Source organism: Leptonychotes weddellii, chromosome 12 (assembly GCF_054177405.1).
Source record: "Leptonychotes weddellii isolate Sample4059 chromosome 12, ASM5417740v2, whole genome shotgun sequence".
Lineage (NCBI taxonomy): Eukaryota > Metazoa > Chordata > Mammalia > Carnivora > Phocidae > Leptonychotes > Leptonychotes weddellii.
Window position 1 is genome coordinate 17,725,511 of NC_138380.1, and position 23,731 is coordinate 17,749,241.

General features: G+C 39.0%; 1 protein-coding gene and 1 long non-coding RNA gene across 6 annotated transcripts in view; both read left to right on the top strand.

The window, feature by feature from the left end:
- LOC145716477 (uncharacterized) overlaps window positions 1–4,110 on the top strand; it is an 18,268-nt gene extending 14,158 nt beyond the window's left edge. Inside the window, exon 2 of the long non-coding RNA XR_014139135.1 lies at window positions 21–4,110. This is a non-coding gene — a long non-coding RNA (uncharacterized LOC145716477). The remainder of the gene's footprint in view (window positions 1–20) is intronic.
- The window catches only part of CHCHD3 (coiled-coil-helix-coiled-coil-helix domain containing 3), a 261,763-nt gene that overhangs the window by 138,000 nt on the left and 100,032 nt on the right, over window positions 1–23,731 (top strand). The window lies entirely within an intron of this gene.

The window sequence follows — 23,731 nt, forward strand, 5'->3', positions numbered from 1 at the left end:
TTAAAATACTCTTAAAAAAGAGTATTGACAATAAAACAGTTCGTTAGTATGGCATTAGTGTGGCTGGGTGCTGACAGGTTGTGCCATAGGTGAAAAATATCAGCCACAGATCTTTTTAAAAATCTGTATAAATAATATAAACTCAGTTAAAACTTCTCATTACCATACTGAGGGGCTAGCTAGGGGAACCGTGTCCCCTGTGAATAATGCATTTAATTAAGTTCAAGTTTAATGTTTATAGGTAGCAATAGACAAATTTATTACTCCCAATATTTATATCTTATAAAGTAGTAAATTGTTGCTGGAAAGCCATAATAAAATCCAGTCATTTTGAAATGAATTCCAGAGTCACCGTAGTGCAGGGGTAATCCATGATGTACCGTGGTTTCTACTTGCAACCTTGCAGCATAATCAGGTTCTTTTAAAATTAATCTTACTTAAATGAGAAATTGTCTTTCACCCATTTGTTAGATTAGAATCTTTCCCCTTTCTAGTGGGGACTGAAGTGATTTTCCTCACATCCTTTCTTTCTCCTCGGCTCCCTGCTTCACTCCATTATTGATATTATTATCTCATAAAGATTGTTCTGTGTTTTCAGAATTTATTTTTCTTCCCCAAACTCCCCCACCCTTTTCCCTTCCGAACAGATAAATTCAAAGAAAGAATAGCCCTTCTTTCATCCATTATAAATGATTTTTCATTTGAGCATGTCATCTTGCTTTTTTGTTACAATGAAGATCAAAGGGATACAGGTTCACCACTAGTGTTCAGTTCTTTTCAGTTCTGGGCCTTAAAGAAACAGGATCTAGTTTAATTTGTTGCAGCTTTAGATCTCTGTGAAGGCATGTGGCACTCAGGTGGCTGGGCATGACTGCATGCTGTGTGTGTGTGTGTGTGTGTGTGTGTGTGTGTTAGAGTGAGCGAGCTGGACATTTGGTATTTCATATGCTTTGCATTGCTTATCCCAGAGATAACACATCTCAAAGGAATGTGTTTGTGTTGGAATATTACTTGCTTCTATTTAAACCAAGCTGGGAGTCCTTCAGAGATCCTCACTTAAAAATATCCACTCCACAGTTTGAACTCTGGTGTTATATGAATTTTGGATATTCCACACTTGCTTGGCTTTTTCTTTTTTTTAAGAGGTTAGAAAAAAGAAAAAAAGAAAAAAAAAAAAAAAGAATTTCAATTCCTTACTCTGACCACAGCCAGTATGTCCCTTTTACACAAGGCCCTCTCAGTTGTCGGTTGTCTCAATTTGGAGTATTAGCAGGTCAGTTGAGGAGAGGTTAGTCGTTCCCTATATTTAAAACCAGGAATAATGAATTGTACTTCAATTACTATGAGACAGTGACAGATTTATAAATTAAAAACAATTGAGCTATTTTTAAACACCCTGCTTTTTACTTCATTCTGTGATTCATGTCTTTATGCCATGTTACTGGGAGACCATTGTTGGGTAATATTAGACCAGATCCTTCCCACTCAGTAGGCTGATTGTCTGATGATTCTTAGTCTTCAGAATTTCTATATGATATGTTCCATATTTCAGTAAAACCAGACCTCTTTTTCCTAGTCTCATTATTGTCACATAATCTCATCCTGGTCAGTCATCTTAATGCCAACAGTTCTTTTGTTCTCATCCGTCATTTCTCCAATTGTGGTCAAAGTTCCATTCTTCTAGTTACTTGAATATTTACTCCAAGGTTTGTAAGCCAAATGTTATTCTTATGGTTCTGATGAGTTGCATAGTTCATCAGTGTTGTCTGCAAAGGGTTGAGGTAGTCTTCAGAAGTCTAGTACCCATTCATTTATTGCATAGAACTAATAAATCCTTAAACACTTCATCTATGTATTTTTGGGCTTAATTATTCCTGCTCATTCCCTAAGTCAAATTGAACTTCCCATATGTCTGTTTCTTTTTTATCTTTGGGTGGCAAAAGTGTTTAAACAAATCTTTCAAAGTCTAAAGACCGAAAATATTTCTCGTTACCGAGTGGGGTCTATCTCCCACTGACAGGTTATATTCGAAAAAGTGTGTTTATTTGGATATAGAACTTGGGTTCTGATTTTTATGATTTTACATGCAATTTTATGCATGAAGATCTGAAGGCACATACAACTCATGTATAGTCAGGTTTACAGACCCTGACATCCCTGTTGCTAAGAATTAAAAAATAAATCTTATTCGAAGTCAATACTATGTTCTAACTGGTTGCACTTGCCAGAAATCTGGCCACTGCATAAATGGAATAATTTTAAAAAATTTTTTTGTCTCTGAATATTTTACATATTTATTTCTATCTATGTCTAATCTTATCTATTCTACCCATATGGAAGAACCAGGTTTGGAGTGTCCAGTCACATACAAATCTCTCTATAAATGGATCATCACATTCCAACTATGTTGAAACACACAGACATTTAAAACTAACCGGAATATCAAAGTTTTGAAAAGGATTATTAATGCAGATTTTTTTTTTGATAACAAAACAAATTTATTAGAAGATTCTGTTGATGCATTTGAACTTTGAATGTCTGTTATGACATTGTTGTGACATTGTCTATTGTGACATGTGTTTGAAAGGTACATGTTTTGATCTCATTTAAGCAAGACATTATTCCGATTATTTTGAATTCATATTCTAAATGGCTCTTTGAGTTTGGTTTTTCTTCTTGACCATTGTAGATTCTGCCTTGTGTGGGAATAAGTAAGTTTTCACATGAAGGTTTACATGTAAATTCTGTTTAAGATATACCTTAATATGTTTATCCCACAACGTTCAGCACATTATGAATAGTGTAGGTTTGATAAAGCATGACTATTTGAAATGATGTTTCCTCGTTATTGGTCAAGGGATTTAAAAAGTAAGTAGAAGGGCGCCTGGGTGGCTCAGTTGGTTAAAAAGTAAGTAGTTGCTTTGCTGGTAGTTTGCCCTGTACGTAAAATACAGAATAGCAATTTTTAAGTAGACCTACGGTAATGTTGAGAGTCTCAGTTGTGGCTAAAAACCTGAAAGTGAGTAAAACTCCCTAAAAATTGGTCAGGCGACTTAGATGCCAGACTCAAATAATCAAAATAATTTTATGCTCAGGTGAAAAATAGGGCTTATACCTTTCAAAGCAAAGTGGACATTTGATCAAAGTTGAAATGTATCAATAGTACCTGCTGGTACATTTGCCATTTCTGCCCCTTTTTAGTATTGAGACGTATAAAAGCCAGGCTACAGTACTGAGACTTCTTTTAGTGAGCAAGCAGGATATGGGGTACAGACCTGTAATGGACTCATATCAGTGAGTGGCACTTCAGTGGGGTGTTGGGCAGTTTTCTAAACTTTGTGGCATTTTCTTTGGTGTTTAGGCTTTGGGGGATATGAACCAAAGACTGTTGATTACTTAGCAGAGGTGCTTAGTGGTAATATTAGTAGTTTTGCTTGGGAGAGGTCACATTAAATGCCTGCAAACAGATTTTGAGTCAGGAGAGATTTGGTCAACTCCTTTCTTCCTTCTTAGGGTACATTGGGTGTGCTCTACGAGGCCGTTCATTACTGTCTCCCCGCACTCCCCTTAAGCTGTTTCTTCTTTTCCCTCCATCCGGATTCTTGCCTACCACGTTGACAACAGGTTTTTCCCTTTCCTTTGTACATTCTCTTTGTGAGCTTAAGAAAGCTGATCCAGTCAACCTCAGTTGTGTGCACCCAGAAAAAGATGGCAGGAATGGAGGCAGCTCTTTGCTCTTCCCTTGACTCTTTTCTAGCTGTGGGTACTCAGGTGGTCATTTACTCTTGCTGAACCTTTGTTTCTTCCTCTCAACAGAGATGTGGCTTGAAAGGATGGATTTTTCAAATCCTTTGAAACTATAAAATTCTGTCTCTGCAAGTTCCCTATGATCTGTAGGGAAATTAGACTTCTCACTAACCCAGTGCCATCAGCCTCTGAGACTTGGTGATAAGAAGTCCCCTTTAGGCTTTGCAACTGCCTTTGCACCATTTTCTAATGGAAAAATACACTCAGAATTTCAAGCCATTGCCTTTGGAGTCCTCTTTGGAAGATGACTAATATAAACTTTTTTGTGCTTTTTGTTGGTGTGTGTCATGTTTTTCTGTTTTTTTATTTAAAGATCTCAAGCTCTTCTTAATTTCACTTTATTTATCTGTAAATTGAGATTTTTGACACCTCCTTCAAGCAAGTATTGGGCTTACTTGCTATTTACTTTTGCGATGGGCCTAATATGCAGAGACTTGTAGATTATTAATCTTACTACTTTGCAAAAGAACTGTTTCAAGGGGTGAGTAGTGAAACTTGTCCTTGTACTTTGAATTTACTTGCTTTTATTACATTTCTTAAATGAAATTTCAGAGCCTGGAGGAAAGTAGTGGTGTAAGTATATTTCAGGAATATATAATTGGTTTGAATTCTTTGGTAGAGAAGAATTTTATAAAATTAGAGTATCATTATGAGTACAGTTTAGCTTTTTTGCTTGTGTGTATATATAGACCCTCAAATCTTTTCAAAATTGGAGTCATAATTTACTCAAATATAGTAATATTAAAACTAAAATATTGTTCATATGACTTTTTCCTTCCCCTTGTTCTACATTTAATGACATTTGATGAGTTTTGCTTCTCTGTGGTGGTGATTTGTCAAGAGGAAGCTGTCAGTGATAGGTGGGAAACAGCCTCTTTCCCGGGAGCCCAGAGGAGGATATGACATGTGGTTCCCCTTGTAACCCAAGCAGTGCCTGTTACTGTGGTTCTTACTCAGGCAGTAAGTGTTGTTATGTGGGCAAAAAAGAAATGAGGTCTAGAATTATTTTTCTTACTCTCATTCAACAAAGAAGCTGAGCTGTATTGGGATGTATCGTTTAAAAAGCCATTTTCATGATAAACTACAGTGCCAGATTTTTAAAAAAGTAATCTGTAAATAGCTTTTTAAAATTTAAAACCTGAGAACATTAAGAAAATATTGATGCATAAAACGAAACAATTAAGTGAACAATGATCATATTCTTATTTTGGGAGATAGCAAGCCTGTAATTCTAAGTGAATTTGAACTTGGGTAGGATGAGCTGTTTGTTGGGTAGGCATATTTTTTTAAAAAAAAAATTTTTTTTTTTTAAGATTTTATTTATTTATTTGAGAGAGAGAATGAGATAGAGCGAGCATGAGAGGGGGGAGGGTCAGAGGGAGAAGCAGACTCCCTGCTGAGCAGGGAGCCCGATGCGGGACTCGATCCCAGAACTCCAGGATCATGACCTGAGCCGAAGGCAGTTGCTTAACCAACTGAGCCACCCAGGCACCCCTTGGGTAGGCATATTGAGCATAGAACAACTTGCTTCTAAAACATACAAGAGCATGTTGTCACCATCCTGGAATTCCATAACAGTTTTTGCTTCTCTTTTTCATGGCAACAAACGACCAAACAATAAACAAATAAACAATAAATAAAACACAAGTTCAGAAACTATCCTCTCTGTGACTCATAGTCTTGTACTTAAGAATAATAAGTTGAAAGAACTTGTTGATCTTCAGTGTATGTGTTTGGTCATTCAGAAAACGAGTTCTGTATCTGAATTATCTGTTTGTCTGCTTGTGGGGAGGACTTGCATGTTAGATAAGCATCTTCTTTATACAGCTATTCATTTTCTTCCCCAGAGTGTTGGAGGACTAGGTTTTCTAGGTCTTTTGGTTAAAGTACCATATTTCTGTTAGAGCCAGGGTCAGCAAACTTTATCTGTAAAGGCCCAGATAGTAAGTATTTTAAGCATTGCAGGCCAAACAGTTTCTCTTGCGACTATGTAACTCTGTCATTGCAGCATGAAAGCATCCATGAACAAATACATAAATGAATGGATGGGGCTATGTTTCAGTAAAACTTTATTTGCAAAACAAGTGGTGGGCAAGATTTGGCCCTTGGGCTACAGTTTACTGACCTCAGTGGTAGAACAACAATTCTTGCTCTTTGTATATTCATATGTACAGTGGTGCTCCATGGATTACCCATATTATAAATAAAGGGATAGATAAAGGGGTCATGATGATACACATTTCCAGTGTGCTACCTGTAGCTCTACCCCTTTCTCTCTCACTTAAAAAAATAACCCAGAAACCCAAGGAATGAGAGCAACTTATCACAGGGATAATCTTGAACCTTCTATGGTTTTTGTACGAAATAAGTCAGTCATAATCTTCAGTACTTTTATTAGTAGGGTTAGATTACTTGTCACACTCTCCATACTTGTGTGACACATCAGATTGTAGCTATAAGTCTTTGAGAAGTACCACTTTTAAAAGGCTAATTCTTTGGAGTTAACAGTTTGGGTTGCATTTAGAACACAATTTGTGGAAGCTGGAGCAAGATGTCTCTGCTCATTCAATGGTGTACCCAGGGGCCACACACATCTTACTGTGCAAAAAATTCTCTCATTATAAAGTTGGCCAAATAGTAGTATGCTTTATGTTTAGTATTCCCGGATCTTTCCCTGTCTCTGCCTCCTGCAAGCTAGAATCACTTCAGACTAACCTTGAAATCTTGTGACTGGATTTGGTCAACTTGAAAGTTTGTTTTATAGATTTCTGGAGGGGGTTAGATCAATTGTCTTAGGGATCATGTGGTCAAAGAAGGGTAAACAATTTATGTGGGATCTCCCAGGAGCAAACCCAGATATATGGGATTAGAGTGAAAGCAAAGGTGGTGGTGATGATTCAGCTATAGTATAACTCTTATCTGACCTCCCCAGAATCCACCTGGTAGGTTAAACAACTTCCATTCCCTCATGAAATATACTCTGTGATGCCCATGGTTCATTGTTGCTCATCGCTAGTAGACTTCCTGACATTCCTGTGCATTACCTGATCGGTTAAGTCAGATGCTTACCAAAAGTCAGTCATGTTTGTTTGCAAGCCTATTTATGTTAGGTGTCGTTATTGCATAAATTAATTAAATGTCATGTCATCTGTTGCTATTAATAAGGTGAATGCTTTGGAAAGACTCATAAATGTGATTTACTAAAAACTTGCTATTGAATTAGATATGGGTATGGGTGAGAGAATTGTGGGCAAGATTGGGGGATGGAAATCAAGAGGGATCCTGCATGCTGATTGCTCTATGAGGGTCTTTTAGTCCTCATTTACCTTTAAGGAAACCAGTTGAAATTATTGATAATCCATTATAAAGATTATAGGAAATTCAGCAGAGCCATATTCAAAGAAAAGGACTCATTCTTATTTCAGACAACTGGCAAAGAATTTGTATTTAGATGCTTTATTACAACTTAATGTATAAAGTACATAGGTAACTTTTGTATTTCACTTTGTGTTTTAAGTGTATCATTTACTGGTCCTGATTGTATGGTTTCCCAAATGTATGCCACACTGTGCCAGAACTTTATGTGAAATCTCTTATTTAATCCTTACAGAGCCCGTTTAAGGAGCGTCTGATTATTGTCCTCATTTTGGTGATGGAGAATCTAAGACTTAGATAGCCAAGATCTAATTTTCCCAAGATCCTAAAGCTAGTAAATGCTATATTCGAGATTCAGTGCCTTTGTCTCCCTAACTATACCATCGCCCATCCAGCAGCCAACTCAAGATTTTTGCAGTAGATCTTTTTGAATGCAGCAATAGCTAAGATCTTAACTTGTTATCATTTGCTAAGCTAGTCCTTATTAGAATCAAAACTGGAAATTGTTACAGAGTAAATAAGCTTTAGTGAGTGCAGGAAATATAGACAAAGCTTGACTTAAATTTTAACGGTGTTATCCTTATGTCTTTTCTTCACTCTGGTCCTCTTTTCTCATTTGTTTGCTCACATACCTACTTGGGATGAGTACGTTGTTTTTGACTTCTTACAAGTGCCTTTACATATATGATTTAATTTGATTCTGAGAAGAGAGGAACTAGGGCAGGTGTCACTAGCTTCATTTCTTAGGTGAAGAAATCAAGGTTCTCAAAATTTATATTTAAATTTGAGAGGGGTGTAGAGTTTGAATAAAATTCAGAAAAGATCCACATTGCAGTTGAAGAGCTGGATGAAAAAATATTTAGCTGTGTAACACAGATACTTAGTTAAAAGAGGAGAGGGTTGAGGGGATTACCTTCTGCTAGTATGTGTAGAAGTATGATATGGAGGATTACGACTGGCTCTTTTCTAGCTACATCTGAGTATGGGATTAATTTGTTTAAGGATTCAATTTCAGCAGGAGGGATTTAGTTTAAAGACAGGAACTAGTTCTGGTAGAAGGAAAGTCTATTGGTTAGTCTTCTCTGTGGGATTGTATAGAACACTTTTAGATTCTGTCCAGATTCAGAATAGTAAACTAGCCAACCAAGTACAATTATATATATTGATTTTACTCTTTTCTTTTTAAACAACAGCAGAATCATAAACTTGGATGCAGCCCGCACCATTTGAATGCACCCAAAATAAATTATATACTTAGACTTTATTGTAAATAATTTCCTACAATGTTCTTTTCATTCTGGCGAAAATAAAGAATGATGATATGAAGCAATGTATTTAGGGAAAAAGAGGCTGCTCAACAAAGTTTCACTTTATCGGTTTATATCTTTTCCCACTGAGTGATTTAGTTATTATTTCTAATTCTCTGAAAGAGCACTTGAATGGTAGACCCAGACAGTAATAAACTGGTTAGGATGAAGAGTGGAAGAAGAAAGTAGATTTAAAAATGAGACGTATATGAAATTAAGGGATGAGAAGTATTATTTAACTAGATCATTGGGAAATAATTAGAAAAATAGATAATCAGTAGACAAGAGACATTTGGAAATCTAGTTTCAGGAGGGGCTTAGGAATTCCCTGGCCTGTCCCCCATATGTGTTAATTCCGTAGTGTGAGAGTCCAGAATGGCAATGCGAACTTTGACTTACCAGAGAAAAAAATTTTGCTTTCTGTGAAAAATTAGTTTTTTTATAACTCACACAAAGCATCACAATTTTACATGTGCCAACGATACTGTGTCTTAATACCTTTGTTCCCCATGCTCACAAAGTTAAAAATTAGAGTAGTGAAAAGATCAGTGAGGCATTCATATAAGCAAAAATGAAGAGAACTAAGAAAGTATTTGCTAAATCAGGAATAGGGAATTTTTTTTTCTACTAATTATCTGGAGGAAAAAAAAAGTAATCCAGCCATAAGAAGTAGGGTGCCGGAGGTGAGACTAATGCTTCTGGATTTTTAGAGTCAGAAGTATGACATACTCAACTTGGCCTCTTTTGAACTTGAAAACAACAACAAACTAAGGCATCGCATACATTTTCTCCCATGTAATGGCAAGAACAAAAGTGAGGAAGAAGAAATAAGCAAAGAAGAGAGACATGAGAAGAAAGAAATTCTTGGTAAGTGGAAAGATGAATAAATAAGGGAGGGAAAGATTATGGCAAAAAGTCCAAAAGAAAACACCAGAGGAAAGAGAAAGAGGGAGCAATAGAAGTTGTCCCCATCTGCCCTGAACATGGCAGTTCCAGCACTTTCTCAGGCTTCCCGGCCCATGCTTTTGCCCGCTAAGTGTGGCTTGATCAGAGTAAAGCTTTGTCAGAATTGTCTCCATGCTCGATCACCTCTGTCTTACTTGAGGTCACACCTGCTTACCTCTGCTTTGCTTCCTTGCTGCTTCTCCCAGTGGATGCCCTCCAAGCTGGTGGTATCTATAGGACTTTGGAATGTCCTTGTTGAATTTATCTTTCTCTTCTCTATTTTAGCTTCATTAGTAAACTTTTCCTCCCATTGTTTCTAAATTGATGTATTTAAGTAATCTGACTGTATAGCATTTTAGGGTCCCTGCTCCTCTCACCCAGCACACACTCACTCACATCTCTGTCAGATAGGGTGTGCTGGTTTGCCACAGCTGCCCCCATTTCTTCCACTTTGAGGCTAAGTGGTTGAGAACTTTGAAGGCTGTTGTCTGGAAAAGGAAAGTATGTTTGTACTTTGTTGAAATCGAGGCTGTATCACCAACATAGATCATACTTTTTAAGTTTAAACATTTTTTTTTTTTTACCTGTTCGGTGGAGAAATCTGTTTCCTATTGATTATACACATAATCGTACTAATTTCAGGAACACCTTGGATGAACACAGTTGTATGCCCAGGTCTAGATGGTTGAGGTTATAGTATCATTTCTGCATGTTCAAGAAAACAGACATGCAGAACTCCTTTCTTTGGTTGGCTTCTATATCCTAAATTAATCAGAAGTTAGAGAGCTTTTGGGTATTTATAGCCCTGATTTTCATCCAGATATCATTCTAAATCCATTGCTCACCAACACCCATTTGGCTTGGTTTGCTGCTCATCGGTGTGATCTTGTTTTGTAGTTGTTTCCAAGCGGGTCACAGTGATGCTACATCGTTCTCAATTATCTTTGAGCCTGTCTTTAAAGACTCTCTCCTCTTCCTTGTGCTATTGGCCTCAGCCCACTGGGGTATCTCTCTGCCGTTGATTCTTCATATTTGTTCAGCCTCGGCACACTGTGGCAAGAAAGCATTGTGTCATAGACCTCCCTTGTTCAGAGTCTTGTGTATTTGGGTTTTTGGGGCATAGACAATGTAGAGGAAGCAGTTCAGGTACTCACATGTGGTGCCGGTCCTTGAACGTAGCCTGCTTTTCCACTTTTAGGCTCCCTGCATTCTGAGCCTGGACTGCCCTTTCTCTTGTCTGGTGGATGAATAGCTACTCAGCCTCTAGGACCCATCTCAGTTGAACTCGTTGGTGAAGCCTTTTCTGACTCCATTGGCATAATTTTCCCCTTGTCTGATTTCCATGCCACTACCTTTACCATCATATTATGTTGTGATTTTTAAAAATCATCTGTCTGTCCCTCTTTAGATTTCTAGATCCTTGAAGCAGGGCTTTGTCATCCTTGACATGCCTACTACATTTACCAGAGGTTGTTGAACTTGGGGAGTGGCCAAATCTCTGGTCTAGTCCAAGCAGAGGAAAGGCAGGGCTCATTTCCTTCACTCTAGTTGAAATCTCCACATACTCATTCTCAAGCCTCTTTTGGCATGTGTCCTTGACATACCTGGTATCTTGATTTATCAGTGTTTTGGAATTTTCATCACATGATACAGTGTTGTTTGTTGTGACTTGCGAGTTGTTGCTATGCTTGTGTGCTCTTCAGCAGAACCTGGTAGTTACACTATATGTTTAACAAACACATAGTAACGATTTAAGCATTTTGCAAATACTAATCCATTTTACCTCATAACTACCTTATAAGGGAGGTACTATTAATATTCCCGTTTTATAGATGATGAAACTAATGCACCGAGAGGTTAAAATAACTTGCCTTAGATCACATAGCTAGTAGGTGGAGGAATTAAAATTCCACCCCAGGAGTTCTGGCTGTGGATTATATGTAATTAACCCCTGTGTAATTTACTGCCAACATCATTGGTGATACTTTGTCTTCAACCACTAGCATAGTTAATTTACCTTTTTCACAAGGAGAAGGGAGCATGTCTCAGCTCAGAATCTTGGGTTGGGCAATGTTTTCTAACCAGAAATTATTTTCGGTATATTTTCCCTATTATTTTCTATTTATGACAGCTGAATCTGGTTTTCTAATTAGGGTAGTTATGTAAAGTTTTCTCTTAAAATTATTGAACCTTTAAAAGTGAGCTAGGTTAGAGAAAAATGTCAAGTCAATAGCAGTAGGTCTTAAATGGTGGTAAATGGATATCACAAAAATCCTAAGGGTGGGGGCACCTGGGTGGCTCAGTCGGTTAAGTGTTTGCCTTCGGCTTAGGTCATGATTCCAGGGTTCTGGAATCTAGCTCCACATAGGGCTCCCTGCACTGTAGGTCAGTGTGCTTCTCCCTCTACTCTTCCCCTGCTCTTGTGCTCTTTCTCTCAAATAAATAAAATCTTAAAAAAAAAAAAATTCCTAAGGGTGGTACATGAAATACTAATAGATAGGATATTGTGATTAGTTGCATATAGGGGATGAAGAAGAGTTATGGATACAACAGGTTTCTAGTTAGGCTGATGTATTTGACTTTTATTCTGTTACCAAAGAGCAGCTGAAGATGAAAATGTGGGTAGTAACTGAGGGGAAAAATGGGAATAAAAAGGATATGGTAGGACACATTAATGTTTGATTATTAGTTTACTCAAATTGCATGTATATTAAATTCTTTTGTCAGATTGGGTGTATAGGTAAAAACTCACTCATGCTGAAAATGTTCTGCTGCATACAGTTTTAAACATTTAACCTGCTTGAGGAGGTGGTTTAGAAAAGAGGGGTACGGAGAGCCAAGAATCAGTCCTGTGAGGTCAGTCCAGAGGCACTAAGTCAGTGGGTAGGAGAACAAGGGGTTTGTCTGGAAGTTGCAAGTAGGCTGAGCCAGGATAAGTTTTGTACCCAATAGTACATGTGATTTTTATTTACCCATGTAACTTTTTATGTATCTCAACAACAAACTGACTAATGCACCGCTAAGCAACAGCACTCTGTAGGATGCCTCATACATAGAAGTTTTTTTCATAACTATTACTGAATGAATTGGTGCCTCAGGCTGCAAGTGCCGTGGGAGTTCATAAAAGGGAATGGTCAGTAGAGCCTGGGCGTGGCTTTGTAGAGAAGGTGATAAAGGTACTTGTGTAATAATAAGAGTTGTGGATATAAAACATCTTGACCATTTATTGGCCGTGTGACTTGGCCATTTCTTCCCACTTCTGTGACCCTCAGTGTGCTCTCCTGTAAAATTGGGGTGATAATAAATAGATGAAAAAATTAAAAAATTGGGGTGATAACTTTCTCAGGGTTTATTTTACTATTTTTGTGCTATGCCGCACTCTAGGTGTAGCTTGGAGAATTTAATTTAGTCCTAGCATTGTTTTGAGAATTAAATGATGTAATAAATATGAAAGAACTTTGGAAACTCCTAAGTGCTATACAACTATTAGTTTTTATTAATCCTGGTTATTAAAAGTGGCTTTCTCCAGACTCTCTGAGTTCAGGGATCTGTCCCTTTGGTTTATATTCTGTTTTGTTGAATTGTCCATGGAAACCTAAAGGAGCCAGCGTGTCCTGGACCCAGCACGCAGGACAAAGGCTTATGCTTCTGACTCACTTACCGGCATCTTAACCATCTATTGAAATTCCTTGGCGGAGGGTCTAGAGTTTTAACTTTTCGACCATAGCTTAGAAACCAAGGTCCTGAAATACTAAAGGATGCTTTTAAGGTCAGAAAGCTAGTTAAATCACAAGTTAAGAATGGAATACAGGTTTCCTTGACTCACATTTTAAAAGTGGCATACTAAACAACATGTCAGTGAAAAATCTGAGGAAATATTAAAATTAGGGTATTTTAAAATTTATCTAGAACCATCATGATTTTTCTAATGTAATAGGTTTTATATAGTAGTCTTTTGTTTAGGTTAAAGGACTTAAAATTTAGTGTTAGACTGTAGCAAATTTGAACTTCTTGATGGGAGGGCATTGGTGCTTGTGTTGAGCTGGACATGGAGAAAGCTCCCAGTTGTATTTTTCCTTGTGATGGCAGCATAATTCTCTTCAACACCAGATTTTCAACCTCCAAGTGCCACTGGTATTTAAAGAAAATAATGCCTAATAGCTCATGATGACATGTCCCAATTTTCATCCTCTTTCATAATTACATCTTCTTCTCCAGTTAGTTTTATTTTAGAATGGTGTGTTTGACATCAGATGTATCAGGGGCCTAACTCCAAATTACGTGGTTTCAGTGGCCGTTTCTACGTGGAGATTTTCCATGGTGTGGCTAACAGTACGCACTGTGTTAATCCTTGCATGTCCTCCCCCCCTATGTTTTGGAGAATGGTTTGTTCTTTCAGTTGCACTGTCCTGTCACTGGAATTTATATATTTACTTTAGAGGGTATTTAGAAAGCGCTGGTGGAAACGTAACTGCCATTCAGCACATGTAGGCCTCTATTATCTCACACCTGGATCCTTTCAACAGCCCCCTTAATTGTTTCCCCACTGGCATTCTCCCCTCTTTCTAATCTATCCTATACACCAAGATTAATCTTCCTAAAATACTGTTTTCATCACACTTAAAAACCTTTAGAGGCCCCCCCATGGCCTACAGGATGAAGTCCAGACCTCTCTTAGCCTGACAGTTCCGTCTTCCTGCAGGCTGGTCCCCACTTACTTTCTGACCCTCCTACTGTAATTCCCTCTTCAGCTGCTCTACGTGCCCAGGCCTCCTGTCTTCTTTCCTCTGTACCTTTGATTACCGTCCCCTTTCTTGCAGTGGCCTTTGACTCCATCTCTGCCCATCGAAATCCTACTCATCGAGCTTTCAAGTTCAGTCCAGCTGACGGAATCCTTTATTTTCTTTGTAGTACTCACTGCCCTTATCATATATTATCTTCCATTATGGTTGTTTGTTTGTACAACCCATGCACTGCCCTCCACCCCAGTTTGTAAATTCTTGAAGAACACAGCGCTCAAAGAAAATAATGGATTGTTGCTGTTTTTATACTTCTATGCAAATCAGAGTTTTGGGGTTGTGGTTTGTGGTCATGGAGATGCATTTGGCTATTGTATTCTACCAAGTCTAATGCAGTGTTGGAGTAGCTTCATAAAAAATAGGTTTCATTGAGGGCTTGTTGAATAAATGAATAGATACGTTAAGTTGATTTTGTTGTTCAGATAGGTAAATTATCTTAGCGTTTAGCCCAGGAAGAGACATGTTCACAGGGCCCCAGAGTCATTTATGGACTGTCATGAATTGTGTAGTCTGCTTAGATCATGGTTATATGCTTAGTTAGAGCTGAGTAAGTTGGTGGCCAGGTTTTTCTACCAACCAAATTGGAAGAGTTCTCCAAAGTGTTCCAGGAACTATTTGGAGAATACATAAATTAACAGCTTTATGGTACATTTCAGCTCTTGAGGATACAGGCTACCTCAGGAGACAGAAAGCTCCAGTAGGACAAAATATAGCTTGTTGCAAAGATCAGTTAAACAGTCTTTTTACAAATATTCAGCCAGTTGTCAACTCTTCCTTGATCATGTCATCATTACTGCTTGTATTCGTCTGACACCAGACAAAAAGAATAAAGGAAAAAGGGAGACTTAAGAGGGAATTCCTTCAGCACTTAAACCAGGCTTGTCACTCTGCAGGGGCACAGTATCTGGTTTTAATAATCTCATATGTCATTTGCAGTTTATTATTAGTAAAATATAAATCCATATCTCAGAACTTTTGTAAAATTTTTGAGAAGATTATGAAATGTCACTTTTGCTCTTCTTTGAGGAAGGTGGAGGGGGTTGTTAACTTGCTAAATGTCATTACACTGCTTGTTTTCAGCTTCAGATTAATAGCAGGTGGTAGCCATTTTTCAGAGCAAACAGGCTGCCTTTTTAGTTCATTAAAAACACTAATTCTTTACTGGAGCCTGGAATATTCTGTGCTCGGTGACAAATGGCAAGGATCACAAAACATTCAACATTAAAAAAATAGAATAGCTGGCTGATATTGTAAAAGTTTAAAGAACCAAGCCAGAGCTTTCAGCACAAGATTTCTTTTACCATACTAAATGACTTACACGTGGTGTATTTATGCTTAACATATATATCCATTACCTTCAGTGACTTTATTTTCACGTAGCTCTTTTGATTTGTGGTCTGTATTATCTTTGGCCACTCCTGCAGCGCTCATCCCAGATTGTAAACACCACTTAGAAGCTCTGTAGATGATCCCCCATGCAAATGCATGCTTTTTAATGTGCATATGCATTGTAGGGGGTGGGGGAGGGAGCAGTGATGTTATGTTTGGAACAGTAAGAATTTTTATTTTTGGATTCTTTTTTCTTATTCACAGGCAGGTTTTTTTTTTTTGAGATATTGTTTAATCTGTCAACTTTAAAATGTGAGTCAAGATAACCTGTATTATATTCTTAACCCATGACTAAGTAGGTTTATGATCTTATGTGAGTAGAGCTGTCCCAGAATTAGATCTTTAACATCTGAAGACCTTGGTTCCTAAGGCACGTTCCTGCTTCAAATGTATATGATCCTTCCTCTTTTTGTCTGAGTATTTTTGATAGCTGATAAATATGGCATCTGATATCATTCACAGTTTGTCATTAAGATCATCTGTAATTTTTACTTGCATTTGGTTTAAGAGGCTTGAGGGTGGGGGTCACTTTCCTTGGGGCTGGAATCGGATCACTTAGCTTCTCAGTCTGAACAGTTGCTAGGAGCTTTCTGGCATCTGATCAAATGATGGATGAATGAAAATCACACAGGAGGATGGTTTTTAAGCTGGAAAGATAACATATAATAAGATAGCCATAACTATAAGGCAGGCAGGATACCATGTCAAATAATAATATTCTGACTTCCCAGCAGACAAAACCAAGTCAAAATCATGAGGTTGATTTTCATTCTTGGGTCCAAACCTAGAGAAGTGTCTGCCTGGTGAGCTGTAGTGGGAAGAGTCAGAAATTCTGTTTTCACGAGACAGCTATTCCAGCTGTGAATTTCAGGCAAGTCTCTTGTCTGTAACTGCTCTCTTAAATGTAAAAAAAAAAAAAAGAGTTGGGAAGGCACTTTGGTGGCTTAATTGATTAAGCGTCTGACTCTTGCTTTTTGGCTGAGGTCATGATCTCAGGGTCATGAGTTCAAGCCCTGCACACGATCCCTGCTTGTGCGTGCTCTCTTTCTCTCAAAATAAATACATCTTTTAAACAAACAAAAAGTAGGTGTAAACCCATACCCCTTACTTCACATTGCTGTGGAATGAAGCTTTCTAAAGTGATTATGTAGTTTTAGGTCCTTAAAAGTGATCAAAGATGTTAAGAATTATGAGTTGATATTTTGGTTATGTCCATTCCTGAGTCCCTTGTTCAGCAAACCTTTGATGAAAGGCACTCCCTGGTGCGTCAAGGGATTCTGGAATTTGAGAATCCAGAATTCTCTGCTTCATTGTGGTCCTTCCACACCAGTGTACAAATAGGGATGAGGACAATGCTAAATCTAAGCTAGCCACGCTCAGGGAATGAGAAGAGGTCTGATTCAGTGTGCCCACCCCCAAGCAGATCATGGCTACCTTCTCATCCCTCTTCAACCAGCTTGATCCCCGAATAGAAGTGGCTTATTTACGGTCTATCTGGTGTACTCTACTGCTTTCCATTTGGATGATTCATGTTTTGGGTGCATTCTCTTCTTTTCATTCCTCCTCTCTAAGACTTCTTTCCATTTTTGCTTTGTTCAAGCTTCAGTTTCATCATTCGTTGTTCCCATGATCTCATGTTTCATTTAGTCCGTCAGTTAAGCTAGGGGCTTTATACAGAGGCTAAAGATTTTTAAAAACCCCCTCCCTATCAGGTTTGGGGAAAAATGGGATGTCATGAAGCACCAGGTACTCCTTCATTCTTTCATTACCAGTGGGCATTGCTGAGGAATGTTTTAAAAATATTTTTATCCTTCTAATAACTTTCCCAATTCCAGTTTTCTTGGAATGCAGTGGAGTCACATCTTACTTAAGGATTTAGTTTTAAAGTCAGCATGTGAATATTATTTGTCCATTACAAGTCAGTAAAACTAAAACCAAACCAAACCAAACAAAACAGACAAAACCCAAAAAACAAAACTCATGTATGAGGCCAAGATTTCTTTTGTTCTAATTTATTCTTAAGAGTCCAGCCATGCTATTTTTCTTCTATTATTAGGTCACTAGGCTTCTTCAGTTGAGCACAGTTGAAATGTTGGCTTTTATTTAAGGATTTGTGAGTGAAAACTATATTATCTTGAACCACTAGAATTCCATTCACTGGGCAGGAAATGAGAGAGGCCGGGAGTGCAGCAGTCCTAGGCTTCCCGATGGAGTGGGCAGCATCCTGTGCTCTACTTAAATTCCTCTCTCCCGCCTTCAGTGGGTAGTTGGATTTGCATAAACTGAATGTGCATGTGATGTAATTACACTGTACCATCCTCTTTAAAGCCTGTAAATGAGATAAAGATGCCCTGTTATTTTCTGAGCTTACTCACTTTTCCGTAGAAAACGAGAGCTAGTGTGATTTGGCTGGCACCAGTGAGTTGAACTTGTTTTAGAAAGCGGCCCATTTTACCGTCTGTCTTAACCGTTTGAGTCTGACAGGTAGCGTCAGGTTCAAGAAGCAGCCCTGCAAGTATTGCTGAGACAGAGCCCTATCACTCCTCCAGTAGCCGAAAACCCACCACCGATGCCGAGTCAGGCGGGGAGGAAGTGTCACTGCTGCCGTGCAGTGTCTGCCCCTGGCAACCAGGTGTCACATACACACCGTCATCTCCAAATGTTGTTCAATATGTGTTGGTAGCATCCTAGCAATTTGGCAGCAGAACATACGCATTCATTGAATTTCCTCTGGCCTAGTTGTCGAGTAGATTCAAATTGAATAATAGGAGAAATGTTGTGGTAAATGTACTGCATAAAATGTGAATGTTACAGGGATCTTGGGTATTATCTAGCCTATCCCCTTAATTTTACAAAAAAGGAAACAAGTCCCAAAAGGTTAAGGAACTTGCCCAAGATCATGAGTTAGCAGCCAACCTGGAATGAAAGCTCTAACTGTCTGATGACTATTTTGTTGCTATTCCTGCTACACAGGATTTCTGGATCGAATCATATTCCAGAGGTCCAGTTGGATTTACTTAGCCTGGCCTGCGTGAGTGGAGAAATTCCAAAGAGATCTGATGTATTCTAACGGATAGAACCTCGTTCTTGTTTGCTGGTTTACTTTCTGTTTGAACTGGAAGCTGAGGTTTTAAGACCTGGTCAGTTTGTTGTCATTGTCAAAGTTTTGTGACAGCCATGGGAGTGTGTCGTTGGGCTGTCTTTCTAGGAGAGAACCTGCTGCGAAGGGTGCAGTTGGCCGCAAGCCTCAAGCAGCCACCAGCCGGGAACCTTCTGCAGGGTGCATCCCCAGGCCATGCCCCCACCAGGCTTGTAGCACGTGGCAGGGCCTCAGAGCTGGGCCATCTCGCCTGACGCAGGATTCCTCTACTGGATGATCTCTGCTCTGAGGCTCCTTTTCGTCCTGGCCCGGTTTTCTCAGAGGTACACTGTTGTCTCCTTCAGTCCTGGTCTCACATCCCAGGTGTCAGACCTAGAGCATCGTCGGAAGTTCTCTCTGCCAGTGCTCTTCCCTCTCTCCTTTATCCTTCCTCCAGTACATCTCTTCTACTTCTGATTCTGTCTCAGCATCTGCATCCGAGCGGACCTGAACTGACATGGCAGATAGGTGGTTTTGAAGACATTTTTAGAATAGTCTACATTAACCATTACAGCAAATCGTAAAAATCTCTTTATGTAGAGTACTGTTGAAAATAACTACGAATTTTTGATTAGTCACTTTTACATTGTCTTCCCTTAATGTCAAGCCAAAATGAAAAGAAATAGTCAGGGAGTTGATGGGAGTGCACTGCCTTCAAGAGACGGGTCCCAGAGCCAACTCTGTCCCTGACCTTAAGGATTCCCTTAGTCAACAAGGAACTTGGAGCCTTGCTTGCTTCCTGATACATGAGCTGGATGATCTTTGGGTTTTTTTGTTTGTTTTTTTTCCAAGTTGTGCATGTGAAATAGATTCTAAGAGGAGAGGTCGACTCCAGCCAATTTGTCCTGATCGTGTACACATTAAGCCTAAGTTTAAATTGAATAAACCCAAGTTAATACAAAGAAAAGGAACCAGAAGTTGTGCAGTAATTGTCTCTGTGTTTCTGTCCAACTTACATTTCAGATCAGTGACACCAAATGTCTTGGCACAAGTAATGGGGTTGAGCTAGCATCTCTGTGTTAGAGTGCTTCTGAGATTTTTAATCTCCACGGTAAAACAAGATTATACATAAGTGCCTGGAAATGGAAGTATTATTCCCCACAATATGGAATAAGAAGAGAGACATTTTAGTATAATTGCACCTTTGGCTATATAATTCCCAGTGCTTGTTGCTTCTTTCCACTCTGTAGCATATCAGCTGTGGTCTAGAGTTAAGACCACTCTGCTGTTACATGTAATGGTAACATTCAGTGGTTTATAAGCCCATCTTTTCTGCAGCTGAATTTGATAATAAAAGCCCCTTCCTGCTCTGAGTCCATGTAATCACACAGTAGTTTTATTGAATGTGGCCCTTTTTATAAACCACTTTTCCTTCTTTCAGAGATCCTTCTTATCCTTAAAGTTTCTAAGCTTACTAATGATTCTGTGACATAGCGTTCTCATTTCTTCATAGAACTTGGTCTTCTGGAACTTTGTTTTTGATTCAGATGGTCTTTTCTTTTAGACTTGATGCATGTTTACATTCTCTTGTGTATTTCATAAACATGTAGTAGCTAAAGTGAGTGTTCATTAGAGAAGCTAAAGCTGCTTATTTGAGAACTCTGCACTAACAGTTCATTTCACTTTTGATTCAGCGTTTATTTAATGTTTCTTATGTGCTGGATATCGTGATGGCTGTTCTTCCTTTAAATGGGTCTTGGGGTGGGGGAGCATGGAATATACAACACTGAACTGATGAAGTGGTATATTTTAGTGCCTTTCATGTTGAAATTTCATGTTGCTTTGTAACATTGAAAGTTATAAATTATAATGGAATCATTATATGCCTGTTCTCAGGAATGATACACAAAATATTTAATATCAGGTCTAGGGTTGTCATTACCCAAGCAGAACAAATATTAAACAACTCGTATCAGTTCATGTTAACTGAATATCCATTCTTCCTGAACTGAGCATCAGTTACATGGATTCAAAATCCGAGCTTATGTAGGCATTGATTCCGTTTTGTTCAGGGAGCCAGAGAAAAGAGAGAACTTATATACCTGTTTTATGCTTTTTGTACTTAGTTCAAAAATAAAGAACTAACATTTCCAGTTTTCTCTTTCACTGGGATGTGATGCATTACATGTATGTGAGCCACTCTTGTTGCTTTTATACATTATACCTTTGCAGTGCAACCCTATCAGTTTATAATGTGAGCAAGACTCCAGCTCGATTCTGTAATACAAACAGACGTTTGTTGAAGAAAACTTTTTTTTTTTAAGATTTTATTTATTTATTTGAGACAGAGAGAATGAGAGACAGAGAGCATGAGAGGGAGGAGGGTCAGAGGGAGAAGCAGACTCCCTGCCGAGCAGGGAGCCCGATGCGGGACTCGATCCCGGGACTCCAGGATCATGACCTGAGCCGAAGGCAGTTGCCTAACCGACTGAGCCACCCAGGCGCCCTGAAGAAAACTTTCTTAACAAGCAGTACAAAATGATTCATACAACCCATTCAGTAAAACTCGGTGAAGTCCCAGTTGTCTGTTAAGTGTTTGTTTGTTTGTTTTGCAAGAAGAGGGTTACTTGGGGCAGACGAGGCTGCTTGTACTTGGCCTCAGACAGCTGACAATCCTCTTAAACCAGTGGTCCCCACCTGGGGCAGTTTTAGCGATGCCTGGAAGCAATTTTGGTTGTCACAGCTCAGAGTTAGGGTGGTACTGTTGGCTACTAGAGGCCAGGTGTCCCCCTCCGCATTCTGCAGTGTGTAGGACGGCTCTCCGCAGCAACGAGTGGTCTGGCCCAAAATGTCAGCAGTGCCAAAGGTGAGAATCTCTGTCCTCAACCAATGGCTGGATACAGGACTGTCAAGCGATCAGGCCTAAGGTACCATACCTTAAAGGTACCAGGACAGCTTTGTTGTCGTGACCTCACGTAGTCTCGTGACCAGTCACACAGCAGAGGTGGGAATATCCTTCTGGGAGCTAACCCTGAGATCTTTTTGAGTTTTCATTTTACTAACTAGCAGGAACCCATATCTAACATTTATCATGCCAGTTAATGACCCATTTTCACTAATAAAATCTCCTTTCCAGTGGTCATTGTGCTAAGTAGCAAAACATCATTATTGATCAAGGCATGCACGAGAGACGCCCAGGTAGTAGCCACCTCTCCTTTTTCAGCTTCCAGTTTTGAGCTTCCAGTAAGAGTACTTGCTGATGGCTCCCGCATTCCGTGTGCCTGAGTAGCATGCTGGCAGCGTCTGGTTCAGAGCTTAACCTAAGGAACATGGACACATAATGTCACACTGTGTATTTTGAAGTAAATCACAGATGCTGTGACAGATTGGCTCCCCAGAACTTGTGTCTACCTACTTCCTACAGACTCTTTACCTCAGTGTACTTGTTTTCATTTGGACTGCCATGTCCTGAATCTTTCCTTTGTGGGAAGCTACAGACCTAGGTTGAGCCAGAGATCCAGATAGAGAGGAGTAAATCTCTTTTCCTGTCTCAGAGTTTACAGTTGAGAGAGGGACTGTGGGTAGATAAACACGTACGATACAAGGCAAAGTCAAAATCAGGTGCCATAAGGTGGGCCTGGCAGACTCAGTCAGTGGAGCGTGCAACTCTTGATCTCGGGGTTGTGAGTTCAAGCACCGCGTTGAGTGTAGAGATTACTTAAAGGTGAAATCTTTAAAAAAACAGGTTACCGTAAGAGACCTGTTGAAAAGTTTTATTAGGTGCAAAAGTGGGAGAGGCAGCAGGTTATGACTTGGCAATAGCTACGTGAAGGAGGTAACATTAAAGATGGGTTTTAGAACATGGATGGGGCTGGGGTGAGTCCGTGTGTGGTCACATGGTGATTTAGCAGAGTTGGAATGGGTATCTGGGTCTCCTGACTCCCCACCAAATAGATATTCGACTATCTGTCATAGTAAGTTCTGAATTAAACTAGAAAACTGGAGAAGTGAATGTATGATTAAAAAATTATTTTTCCTCTCTAAGGCTATAGAAGAAGGCTTGTAAAACCATTTCTGATTTCATCTAGCACTTAATTTTACTTATTTTGTCAAATACCATGTTCTGCACAAATGTTAGGAGAGCTTCTGGAAAAAGTTAAAGCAAAGCACACTAGGTTGCTTTCTGTTCTAAATTTATGTACCTAACATTCTCTCTTCACTCATTGTTGGCTTTACTTTTTAATTTCAAAAACTACTTACCTGCCTCTGCTCGCTTTTTTCAAGAAAATAAGCAGATATGCCCCAAAGTGGCAGAGGACATATTCAGTAGGCTGTTTCCAGTATGTCATCAGGGTGAAAAAAGGTGAAATGAAGAGGAGAGTTCCTGAAGCTCTTCTTGGGAAGACAAAACAGAACCAAATGGACTGATCAAGCCCTGGAGGCTTGGATAGGAGTTCCAGATTTAGGAAGTCTATTGCTAAGTCTCAGTCTATATTCAACTTAAGCCAGCCCTCACTGTGTTTGTGCACATAAGTGTAGTTTAACTTTTCAAGCTGGGCTTTGCTCATAGCTTATGCCTCTAAGTAGTCATTGAACAGTGTGCTAAGGTTGATAATAGGTTGGGCATCATTTAAGTTCACCTAGATGAGTTACCCTTTTGAATGTCACCTTATAATGTGGCTCGGAAAACCGTGCTTTTGAGTATGATTCTTTGTTTACCAATGCCACTTGATAAAGGCTCAGTGAACCCTATGTAATTTCTCATTTATAACGGAAGTGTAGTATTCAGCTAATTGAATGCATGGCTACTTTAATTATTTTGTTATGGCTAATTGGTATCCCCAGTGAACAGTGACCATGTTCTACAGCTTCTAAATGTATTATTACCTTACAAGTTTATGGTTCAGCCCCATTGGATCATTCAGTTCTCTCTTTGTTTTATGTTAGCATATACTTTTATTAGGTTCCTATATATTTTGTGTTCTTTGTAGTTCTGACGAGGAATAAAGCTCTTTTCCCTGCTCTTATTT